The 12214-nt window shown below is 40.7% G+C and overlaps 1 long non-coding RNA gene and 1 pseudogene across 1 annotated transcript; both read right to left on the bottom strand.

Moving 5' to 3' along the window:
• Positions 1-8432: 8432 nt before the first annotated feature.
• LOC115664645 (GDSL lipase-like) lies at positions 8433-9380 on the bottom strand (annotated as a pseudogene).
• Positions 9381-10440: 1060 nt separating this feature from the next.
• On the bottom strand, positions 10441-11385 carry LOC115666261 (uncharacterized). Its single transcript, XR_008815446.1, has 2 exons — positions 11203-11385; positions 10441-11054 (listed from the first exon to the last, which is right to left on the bottom strand). It is a non-coding gene; the product is annotated as an uncharacterized LOC115666261 (long non-coding RNA).
• Positions 11386-12214: the final 829 nt, after the last annotated feature.

Raw genomic sequence — 12214 nt, 5'->3', positions numbered from 1 at the left:
TTGCTCTTTCTCTCTCTTCATTTTCTTTCTCTCTCCCTCCCCCCTTGACCGAGACTTACTCACCACCGCCGCCCACCACCCTTGCACCTCATGCCACCACCCTGGATCGCCGTGGATCACTGTGAGCCGCCCCCAAGATGCCGATCACGCCCGGATCGCCATTTGGGTTGTCGCCGTTCGCCAGAAATTTCAGATCTGGCCGTGACTTGTGCTGCTGGTTTTGGCTTGGTTCTTAGCTTAAATTAGTGGTAAGTAACTCCCTAAACCTTGATTAGGTTAGTAGGTTACCAATGGATAGTGTTTAGGGGTTGTTGGGTAATTTAGGGGTTATTTTAGGGGTTAATTTAGGGGTTATGGTAGATGCTGAATTAAGGATTTGTTGGTGGCTGGATTTGATGATTATATGGTTGATTTGAATGTTAAGATAGGTAGATTATGTGACTTGAGCTTCAGCATATGTTTAATGTTGCTAATTGTGCTTAATTTGGCTAATTATGATTATTTATTGGTTGTTTTAATTAAATTCATGGGTTAGTCTTGTGGCTGCGATAATCATGTGGTAGTGGCTGAGTTGGATGATTTGGACATTGATCATATGTCCCCCATTGATTCTAGATTGGTTAATGTTAATTTTAGGGCTTAATTAACATGATTATGTGCTAATTTTAATCGTACGGTTTAAATTAAATTAGGATGTGATAAAATTTGATCATATGGCTTATTAGAGATTTGAAGTTGATCGTGTGGCTTTGATTGACATCGCATGGCTAATTAGTCGATTATGTGCCGATTAAATGTTTAATGACGATCGTGTGGTGGATTAGTTGTTTAATGCTGATCGCATGGTTAATTTATTTAATCATGACTGAGTAGTTGACTATGGCTTGATCGTGTGGTTGGAATGATGATTTTATGGCCTAGAACGAAGATCGTATCGTTGAAATTGATGTTTGATACAAAAACAAGTGCGATTCATGGCATATTTATTCGTAGTAAATTGTACGTCATAAATACTTGCATTGGCTAATTAAGGAAGATTAAAATTGGTAATGCGTGGTTGTTTACGTGTATGGCCATGATGAGTTCCGTTTAAGACGAGTTCTAGACGATGCCCGGCGGAAGTTCGGATGCTGTCTGGTACCCGACTTGTCGCGGGGGGGGGGGGGGGGTTCAATCCCAGACATTGCCGATTGCGGTGGAGGCTAGATCGATACTCCTAAATGGAATGCCGTCCGGTACCTGACTTGTCGGGGGGGGGGGGGGGGTTTGATCCCGGACGTTGCCACGCCCAAAGTAGTGGGGTGATGCCTGGCTATGCCGGAAGACCGGCGGGAGTTCGGTGTGACCTATGGTGGGTCGTTAATAATCTGGACAACTTCGAGTGTTATATGCATATGGCATGCTTTGCGCTTGATTATGGGATAAAATCGTGAGGCACGGTATGGGACGGGCCGAAGTGATTTCATCTTATAATCGAGACTCGTGTGAATGATTGAGTATGTCTGGATTATTATTATTGCTGTTATGCATATTGATAGTATGCCATGGTTGTGATGCAATTCGAGACTTTGCATAGTATGTGGTACCATTGTTCGTTTGATAGGAACCTACCCTATTGGTTAGAATTGCATGATTAGGGTGCCGGAGGTACGTATTGCCCTAGTCGAGGCTTAAGCAGTTTACTTATTGAGATTTTATCTCATTCCCCGTTGTTAAACATTTCAGTCCCTCGACCTTGATTATGACTGAGCCTCCGTTACGTTTCGGGGTGCTAACGGAAACGGAGCATTGGGTGACTGAGTACCCAGTTGGTGAGGATAAGGAGTATCGGAAGTATGAGAGTACAGTTTGGGTCGATGATGGTGAGCAGTACTTGACAGCTCACAAGTATATGGCATGGTTTCTGAGGGATGGAACTCAAACTTTTGGTCCTCTCCAGGGGTTTGATATTCCCCCTGATGATGGTTTAGGAGTATGGGATCTTATGGAGATTGATCCCCCTGATGGAGCTATTGTTAATCCTGAGTCTGAATCGATGGTTACGGAACCCCGAGCGTGGTCCGAGGAGTTAGACCCTGAACCGGAGCCTTTGCCGCCTGATTCTTATAGCGAGGCATCTGACCCGACTTCCCCAGGAGCACCGCCAGGATGCTGTGGAGGTTTTTGATAGGGTTAGAAATCCCTATCTTTTTGGAGCTCCTCTTTTGAATAGAGTAATGGAGCAGATCGACCACCCTATCCCTTTTTGAGTATGCGTGGTCTGAGTTTGTGGCCTTTAGGAAGGCTTGTATATGTTATGGATGTATGTGACGTTAAGTTTATAAAATGGTTTGTTGGTTTGTTTAAATTGTCTCTCTCTATTATCCCGTTTGAATGTGTGTTTAATGGAGTGTTCGTTTTGCTTCCGCGTATATTCTCTTATTCGATGGTAAAGGGTCGGCAACGAATCCTGGGAGTCGCATTCTTAACGACCGCGGCGGAATGTTACGTGTCCGTAGGGTACGGGGCGTGACAACTTCTCTGTTCATTACGGTATCAGAGTAGAGATCCTAGGGTTTTTTGCTATGATCAGACCTCAACCAAAAAAAATTAGAAAAGGGAGGAACTAGACCTGATAAGAAACTATGGAAGAAACAACTGATATAGCGGCACACCAACAACAAGGCGAGGGTCCTTCTACAACTGCCATCCTTGATGACTTAGCGACCCGAATGACACAAGTCTTGACTCAGAATCAGACTCAAACCCACACGTCAAACAACGATTCTTCCGTTGCACAGATTGGCATTAAGTTGGACGCCACCAACTATGCCTTATGGTCCCAAGTTGTTGAGAAGTATATCTCTGGCAAAGACAAATTGGGATATATCAATGGAGAATTTCCACAGCCTCAACCGACAGATCCAACCTTTAGGAAATGGAGAACTGAAAATATAATTGTGAAGGGATGGTTGATTAATTTCATGGACCCGGCCATGATAAGCAATTTTATTCATTTTCCAACCGCAAAAATGGTATGGGATTCAATTGCTACAACTTTTTTTGATGGAACCGACACCTCTCAAGTGTATGATTTGAAAAAACGTGTGACTAGAATGAGACAAGCTGGAGGGCCCATTGAGGGCCCATTGAAACATATTATAATGGTCTTCAATATTTATGGAGAGAAATTGATTTCTGTCGCCCTAACCCGATGGAATGTCTTGCTGATAGAGAGAGGTATAACTCGACTCTTCAGAATGATAGAGTCTATATTTTTCTTGATGGGTTAGATGATCATCGGGATAAAATACAGGCTGATGTGCTTCAGATTCGACCATTCCCAACGATTGAACAAGCTTATGCTCATGTTCGAAGGGAGGATGTAAGACAAGCGGCTATGATGTCGGGCACGGAACTTACACATGCCGCTGCCATGGCCTCTAAAGGAGTCAAGACGGAATCTCAACAACCATCGACGCTCCAAATGTTCAAAACCGGTTCCTCCTCTTCGGGAGGTGGAAAGATGAATACAACCTCAAAGGCCAATGCACAATTAGAAGGAGGCTGTACACATTATGAGAACATGAAGCATACTCGTGAAACTTGTTTTAAGTTACATGGGTACCAAGAATGGTGGAAAGAACTTAAGGCACGGAAAGATGCTAATAATGGGTTGGGACGAGCTTCTTTGGTAAATGCAGAACCTCACTTATCTTGGATTCCACAAGTGGAACAGTCAAGTGATTCAACTACTCTTAATGATCAAGGTAATCGTGGCTATGCATTGCTTAGTTCTAATTAGGATAATTACAGTGGTTGGATTGTTGACTCGGGGGCAACTAATCACATGACTTTCTGTTCAATTGAATTTGTCAAGATTACTGAACCAAGAAGAAGTAGTATTGCAAATGCTAGTGGGGTTGTATACCCTGTTACAGGAGCTGGGACTGATGCTCTCTCTCCTTCTTTCTCATTATCTAATACTTTGCTGGTTCCTTCTCTCTCGAGTAAATTGATATCTGCGGGCCAAGCCACTCAAGAGCAAAATTGTGTTGCTCTAATCTATTCTACTTTTTGTCTTTTCCAGGATGTTCTCACAAAGGAGATCATTGGGCGTGGTAATAAGAGAGGGGGGTTGTACTACATGGATGATTTTAGTCCTGGTAAAGCAAACAACATGCAACACTCAACTAGTATTAGTATCAAGGAGAGACAGATTTGGCTATGACATTGTCGTTTGGGACATCTATCATTCAGTTATATGAAGTACCTATTTCTTGATTTATTTTCCAACTTACAGAATTGGGCTTTTAAATGTGAAACTTGCATTTTGGCTAAAAGTTATCGTGTACCGTTCCCAATAAGCTTGCACAAAAGTGACATTCCCTTTTACATTAATTCATTCTGATGTTTAGGGACCTTCTCTAATTACTACTGTTTTCGGAATTCGTTGGTTTGTGACATTTGTGGATGATTGCACTCGAATGACTTGGTTATGCTTGTTGAAACACAAAGATGAAGTGTTGGGTGTGTTCCGAACATATCTTAGAAACTGCTTGTGCATTATTGATTGGTGTGCATGTGCCAAATAGATACCGGGGTAATGCTGTGATCACAGCAGTACATCTATTGAATCGTATGCCTTCAAAGGTGTTGAATTTCAAGACTCCATTACAAGTCCTTTCCAACCATGTTTCTCTACCCTCTGTTTTGTTGATTCCTCCTTGAGTGTTCGGATGTGCTGCTTTTGTTCGTCTCCATAAAAATCAACATACTAAGCTTGAACCTTGCGCAATTTGTTGTGTTTTTTGGGTTATGGCACACAAAAAAAGGGATATCAATGTTACAATCCTTCTACCAAGCATACCTATGTCACCATGGACGTAACCTTCGTGGAGTCTAAAAGTTTTTTCTCGTTATCAGTATCCAATTCTTCCTCTAAGGGGGAGATACTAGTTGAGAGGTAGAATTGTTGGGATTGTGTTGTAGTACAAACTGAAATTGGACAACCTAGGAGTCTAGTGAGTGAAAAAAGTGAAGCAATGGTTACTAAGAAATATAAAACTGATATTGAGCAGCATACATATATTGAGGAGGAGACTGAGCAGGAAGCTGGGGAAATAGTAGGAACTGACATTGGTACTACACAAATTGTTGAACCCCCTCACTCTTCGGTACTCAATGACCCATCTCCTGAGAATATTCCTGAGGTAAGCTCTCCTACTACACCTTCTTCTATTGATGACTTGGATACCTCTGTCAGTTATCACTTACCTTTCAGGCATAACCGTGGAAAGCCCCCAAATCGGTACTCACCAGATTTTGAGGAAAGGAGAACAAAATATCCTATTACAAACCATGTATCAACTTGGAGATTATCAGAACCTCTCAAGGCATTTTTTACACAATGTGTCTTCAGTCCATGTTCCCAATGGAATACAAGAAGCTTTAGCAGATCCAAAGTGGATTCAATTGATAAAAGAAGAAATGGAGGCGCTACAGAAAAATAAAACATGGAATCTTGTTCCACTACCAAAAGGAAAAAAGACAATTGGGTGCAAACGGGTTTTCTCCATTAAACATAAGGCGGATGGATCTATTGAAAGATACAAGGCAAGACTTGTGACAAAGGGATATAGACAAACCTATGGCATATGCTATCAAGAGACCTTTTCCCCGACGGTGAAACTGAACACTATCAGGGTCTTGTTGTCTCTTGCTGCAAATTTAGACTGGCCATTGCACAGATTTGATGTAAATAACGCTTTTCTTCATGGCGACCTTGAGGAGATTATTTATATGGATATTCCACCAGGGTACACTGCTTCCTAAAAAATAGGGGTTGTGTGTAAGTTGCAATGTTCATTATATGGTCTAAAACAATCACCCCACGCATGGTTTGGATGATTCGGCTTGGCTATGAAGAAGTATGGTTTCTACTAGAGTAATTCAGATCATACTCTATTCTTGAAACGACAACAGGGAAAGGTAACAGCTTTAATAATCTATGTGGATGACATGAGATTAGCAACCAAGTTTGAAATGAAGAATCTTGGGGGTCTCAAGTATTTCTTAGGGATTTAAGTAGCCATATCAAAAAATGGTATATTTCTTTCTCAAAGGAAATATGTGCTAGATTTATTGTTTGAAGTGGGATTGTTAAACCGCAAGCCAGCTGATACTTCGATTGTTTAGAATCACAAGCTTGGGGAGTATCCAAATCAGGTTCCAACTAATAAGGAGAGGTATCAAAGATTAGTGGGTAAGTTAATCTATTTATCCCATACTCTTCCAGATACCGCTTATGCCGTAAGTGTAGTCAGTCAATTTATGCATTCACCTAGTGAAGATCATATGGATGCGGTAGTTCGAATTCTTCATTACTTGAAGTCTGCTCCAGCGAAAGGACTTTTGTTCTCAAAGAATAATCATCTTAATATTGAGGATTATACAGACGCAAACTGGGCAGGAAGTGTTTTTGACAAGAAGTCTACATCAGGCTACTTCACCTTCGTAGGAGGCAATCTTGTCAAGTGGAGGAGCAAGAAGCAGAAGGTAGTGGCATTATCCAGTGCTGAGGCCGAGTTCAGAGGAATGGTCAAAGGACTTTGTGAACTTCTTTGGCTTAAGAGATTGTTGACTTAGATTGGTTTTGCTCCCAATTCTGAGATGAGGTTATTTTGTGACAATAAGGCGGCCATCGATATTTCTCATAATCCAGTCCAGCATGATCGTACTAAACACATCGAGGTAGACCGACATTTCATCAAACAAAACCTTGATGTCAAGATAGTTCGATTTCCATTTGTTAAATCTGAAGACCAACTGACGGGTATACTCATGAAGGATGTCTCTAGCAAGATCTTCTACAACTCACTTGACAAGTTAGGCATTAGTGATATCTATGTACCAACTTGAGGGGGAGTGTTGGCGTAAGTTGTCAATTAAGACTAATTGGAGAAATTATAGGGCTAATTAGTTGCTAAAATTGTTTTGCGTAATGTCCTTATTTTGAGGATCAACCAGATTCTTAACCTAAGATAGTGCATAGCTTAGAATAGTTTTTTGGGTAGTTTTTTCTCTGTACAACTATATATATTTTTGTATTCATTCAGAAAAGAAATAGAGAGAAAAACTTCTATGTTCATCAGTTAGCTCGTTACACCACGTCAATAGTCTAATCTCGTCAAATACCATTTTCTAAGCATCGAGGTGGGTCCAAACTCCGTCCATCTCGACGGATGAAAAACCTGTACAGAATTTAATGGGCTGCATAATGAAATCAATTAGTATTACAGGACCCTACAATCCTCGATCTTTTTTCTTAAATGTTCTTCGCAATGAGATAAACTATTGACATTTCATTTTAAATCGTTCCTATGTTTTGTCGCCCCAAATGGAACTCAAAGCATAATTAAAATCAAGTGATGAATTGGTCTAATTAATTTTACTATCAACGCTCAAGTTACCTTTATTTCCTTAAGGGTCCAAGAAAAGTTCATGTTTGCCCGAATTTGAACAGCTCTTCTTCATTATAAAGCCCGATTATGCTTGAACTTCCATTCCATATCAATTGGGCAAACTGTTGATTGGCCCCTTCAGTCAGATGGTTGTCAAAAAATAATTATTTTTCGGGACGACAGCACAATGAATATTCTTTCACTCCTCTCTTGCTTTCGCAACTTGGATTCGCTCTATATAGATCCGAACCACAACGTGCCATTTTCGCCTCCACAAAGCCTGAAATTAATTTTAAACTAAAAGACGCTCTCACTTTTTCATTGTCTATATAAGATGTAAGCATGTTTAAGGTTAGAAAGACTAAGACTTGTATTACCGACCGTATTTCGAGGGTTTCGGATTCTATTACGGGCTGAAGCGTGGAAGTCAAAGTAGGAGTACTTGAATCCTCGTAGTTTGAGCCTCTAGCTATGTGAGAATCGAAACGAGAGCTATGTTGGGAAGCTTTGCAAGCTCATTGGCAATACTTGAGCGAGTTATGTGAGGTCGGTGGGTTTGATACAGCCAATGAAGCAATGTCAAAAAAGAAAGATCAATATTTTAGATGGATCACACGTTTGAGGTACTTATTTGGAGAGGGCTAAGAAGCCCGCCGTCTTCAAAAGAGCGATGCTAAGCAACCTAAAACTGGTCGACAAGATGGATATATTAAATGGGTTACACATTCAATACCCAATAAGAATCTGTCCCATCAATTAGTATACTAATAACATTCATAGGCCTAGGCTCGGTCCATCTTGGGGGAATGAATGGATTATCAATCTGGCCTTTAATTTAATGGGCTGCATAATGCAATCGGCGCTCTTCCTTCTTCTTTTTTTGAGTTTTCGTTGGTAATTTTTCTCCATTTCAGTTGCTTAATGTTTAACCTCATCTTAAGAACACTCATTGTGTTGTGGGCCTTTGAAATGTAGTTAGAAACATAGAACAAAGCAATAATCAATCGCATTTATTCGAACTTTTCCCAAAACTTTCAAGGAATTCAAGTTTGTCCACCTTTGAACAATGCTTGAGCTCATTTGAACATCCCTCGTTCTTTAATGGAAGTGCAACCATACATCAATCCAAAACTATGCCCCGTTATTCATATTTGACATTTGAGCTGGTTGTGGTTATTCACCAACATTTTCGAAAAAAAAAATTCAAACACCTCGTATTTGAACAATGCTTCTAGGTTGTGAGGTCTAACAACACTCAGACTCCCATTCCACATCAAGTGTGCAAATTGCTGGTTAGCCCTCTCACTTGGATGGTAGGTATCAAAGAATACGTACTTCTTGGGATGACGACATAATAAATATTCTTTCACTCCTCTCTTGCCTCCACAGGTCGAATTCGCCCTATAAGGACCTGAACCCGCAACACGCGTTTTCCGCTTCCTTAAAACCTTGATCGATTTCACATATCGAAAATAAGGACTTCTATTCAGTACACGAGCGATGTAAAAAGTACAAATCCACAAGCGGTATAGAAGGAATGATGATTAAACTAAAGCAAAATTAGGTGCACCAGAGCATAAATAACTTACCATATTTCGATGGGTATTGGATTCTCTCACTGCCTGAAGTGTAGAGGTCGAAGTAGGAGTACTCGAATCCTCGGAGTTGAGTCTCCAACTTTGTGAGAATTGAAGTAAGAGCAATGTTGTGAAGCTTGGCGAGCTTGATGGCTTCACCTGAGCAAGAACCATTTCTGGTTAATGGTCTCATACCTGGCACACACCCAAGTGGCCCTATCCCAGTCATTGCAAATTTTCTTCCTCCTACTTTATATATTCCCTGAAAAAACATTATAAATCTATTCAGTATTCATCCACTTTGAAAGATTGGTTAATGGACATAGAGTTTGGTTAATACCTTGAGCACGGTGGTGATGTTACGGTAACATCAAGCTCAAAATGGAGTGATTGGTAACAATTGAAAATTTATGAATTATATTGTATATTTGTTCATAATTCAGAGACGATTTCTATTATTATTCTAGGAAACAACGGTACTGGACTGATGACAGTTGCATTAATTACACTGATTCTCTACTTTTGTTGCCATCTTGAGATGCGACAAAACATAGGTATCACATGTCTCGTGAAGAATGCTGTTGTTGGCATGTGGTGCAGTTATTAGACTTGCCAAATTGCCACAGAACGACTACTACGCCCGGCTGGGCGAGGGACCATGGACAGTGACAGGCCAATCTTTTCCCCCCTGTTCCGTTTGATCGTGAAAGATCCCAAGAGACACTGTTTTCCTCGTGTACTAAGATAATTAAAAAGAGAAAATGTGTGTGGTTAATCGTTTCTTATTATGGACATCTGTGCATGCAAAACAGAGTGCATATTTCGAAAATGCAGTCATTTTGACCGTGATCAAAGATCATATGAAACAATTAACCACACACATTTTCTCTTTTTAATTATCTTAGTACACGAGGAAAACAGTGTCTCTTGGGATCTTTCACGATCAAACGGAACAGGGGGGAAAAGATTGGCCTGTCACTGTCCATGGTCCCTCGCCCAGCCGGGCGTAGTAGTCGTTCTGTGGCAATTTGGCAAGTCTAATAACTGCATCACATGCCAACAACAGCATTCTTCACGAGACATGTGATACCTATGTTTTGTCGCATCTCAAGATGGCAACAAAAGTAGAGAATCAGTGTAATTAATGCAACTGTCATCAGTCCAGTACCTTTGTTTCCTAGAATAATAATAGAAATCGTCTCTGAATTATGAACAAATATACAATATAATTCATAAATTTTCAATTTGTTTAATGTAATCTTTAGACTTTAACCCAATGTGCAATACGATCCTTGAACTTTTAATTTGTTTAATGTAGTCCATGAACTTTTGATACATATTCAAACTAGTCCATGAACTATATGAAAAGTTCAAAGTGAAAAAATTAAAGTTCATGGATTACTTTGCACATTGAACCCAAGTTTAAAGAACATTTGTGTCATTTTCTCTAATTTTTGCCCAATTTCGATCAATGCTTTTATATTACAAGGCCCAATGATACTTGAACTTTCGTTCCACATCAATTGGGCAAACTAGTTATTGGCCCTTTCGGTCGGTTGGTTATCGAAGAATAAGAACCTTTCGGGACGACGGCACAATGAATATTCTTTCACTCATCTCTTGCCTCTGCAACTTGGATTCGCCTTATACGGGCCCGAACCACGGCATGCCATTTTCGCCTCCCTGAACCCTGAAATTAATTTTAGAAGAAAAGATCCCTCGACTTTTCACTGTCTGTATAAATATGTAAGCATAATGAAGGTCAGAAAGACTTGTATTACTGACCATGTTTCGATGGGTTTCGGATTCTATCCCGGGCTGAAGTGTAGAAGTCAAAGTAGGAGCACTTGAATCCTTGTAGTTGAGTCTCCAGCTTCGTGAGAATTTATATGAGAGTTCTGTTGTGAAGCTTTGCGAGCTCATTGGCAATGCTCGAGTAAGAACCATTCCCGGTTGATTGTCTCGTGGATGGAATACATCAAATATTTCGCATCCCAATCATTCCAAATTTCCTCCCTTCAATTTCATAAATATCCTAAAAAAAGGAAAAATTCAAATAGTTATTGGTTAGGACAATTAGGAAAGGTTAATTTAGTCCACATTAGAGGATAAAGTTCCATATGCTTAGCCCCGGATCAAGAAGTAAACCTTCTAGGAATGTATGAATGCTCAAATGTGCTTACCTTGAGCAAGCTGGTGAATTGGTGATGTTTCCAATCACCATCCCTACATAATCTTCCATTGAATAGGACTCAAACAGAGTGAGATTGCGATAAATCGGCATCTAGGTAATCGTTGCTTCTGATGCTAATCAAATAAATAGCCTCACCTACTGTTTGCAGACGACTCAATATTTTTCTTGGATGGGACTAAGATTCTGAATAGGTATTGCTTCGCTTCAGGCCAGGCCACTAACTTAAACAAATCCTGGCTGTACTTCAGTAAAAATTACCCCTATAGACTCCGACAGAATCTGCTGGCAGAATTGCGTGTCCCAGAAATAGAAAAAACTCGGAAGTATTTAGGAATACCTTCGGATTGGGGTGAATCGAAAAAACGGATGTTTGCCTAGATATTAGCTAGAGTGAACACGAAGTTAGAAGGATGGAAGGAAAAACTGATTTCAAGGGCAGGAAAAGAGACCCTCATTAAAGCAGTAGCGCAGGCTCTCCCACAGTATGCCATGTCAGTCTTTAAAATTCCAGTTTCTATTTGCCGGAGCATTGAAAAGAGAATTGCTAATTTATGGTGGAAAATTAGTGAACGGAAATCTGGATTACACTGGAAAAAGTGGGATACACTCAAGACTAGAAAAGATAATGGAGGGCTAGGCTTTCATGACCTTACCTCGGATCTGGAAAGGCCCGGGGTCGGAGAATCCCTCCAAATTAATATCGACGGATCTTTTTCTACCAGGAACGATGGAAGGAGCTATCAGTTGCGTCTGCAGGAACTGTCACGGAGAGATGGTGGACGGCTTTGCAGAGATGGTCAGGGTGCACCCAGCCGAGCAAAGCCAAGACTTTGGCCATGATCGAAACCCTCAAATTTCTGTCAACTAGATCTGTGGTCGAAGTATCTAGCAGCTCTGGTCAGCGAGGCCATAAGCCTTCTTGCGGGGTTCGCTAACTACTTAAGCCTAGCCCCATTGCAAAAGGGAGGAGAATAGGGTCGCGGATTGGATAGCAAAATTCT

Source organism: Syzygium oleosum, unplaced genomic scaffold (assembly GCF_021117445.2).
Source record: "Syzygium oleosum isolate NSW1041296 unplaced genomic scaffold, Sole_v2.1 Sole_v2.47, whole genome shotgun sequence".
NCBI classification, from domain to species: Eukaryota; Viridiplantae; Streptophyta; class Magnoliopsida; order Myrtales; family Myrtaceae; genus Syzygium; species Syzygium oleosum.
The sequence above is the reverse complement of the archived record's forward strand: the minus strand, read 5'-3'. Positions and strand labels throughout refer to the sequence as shown.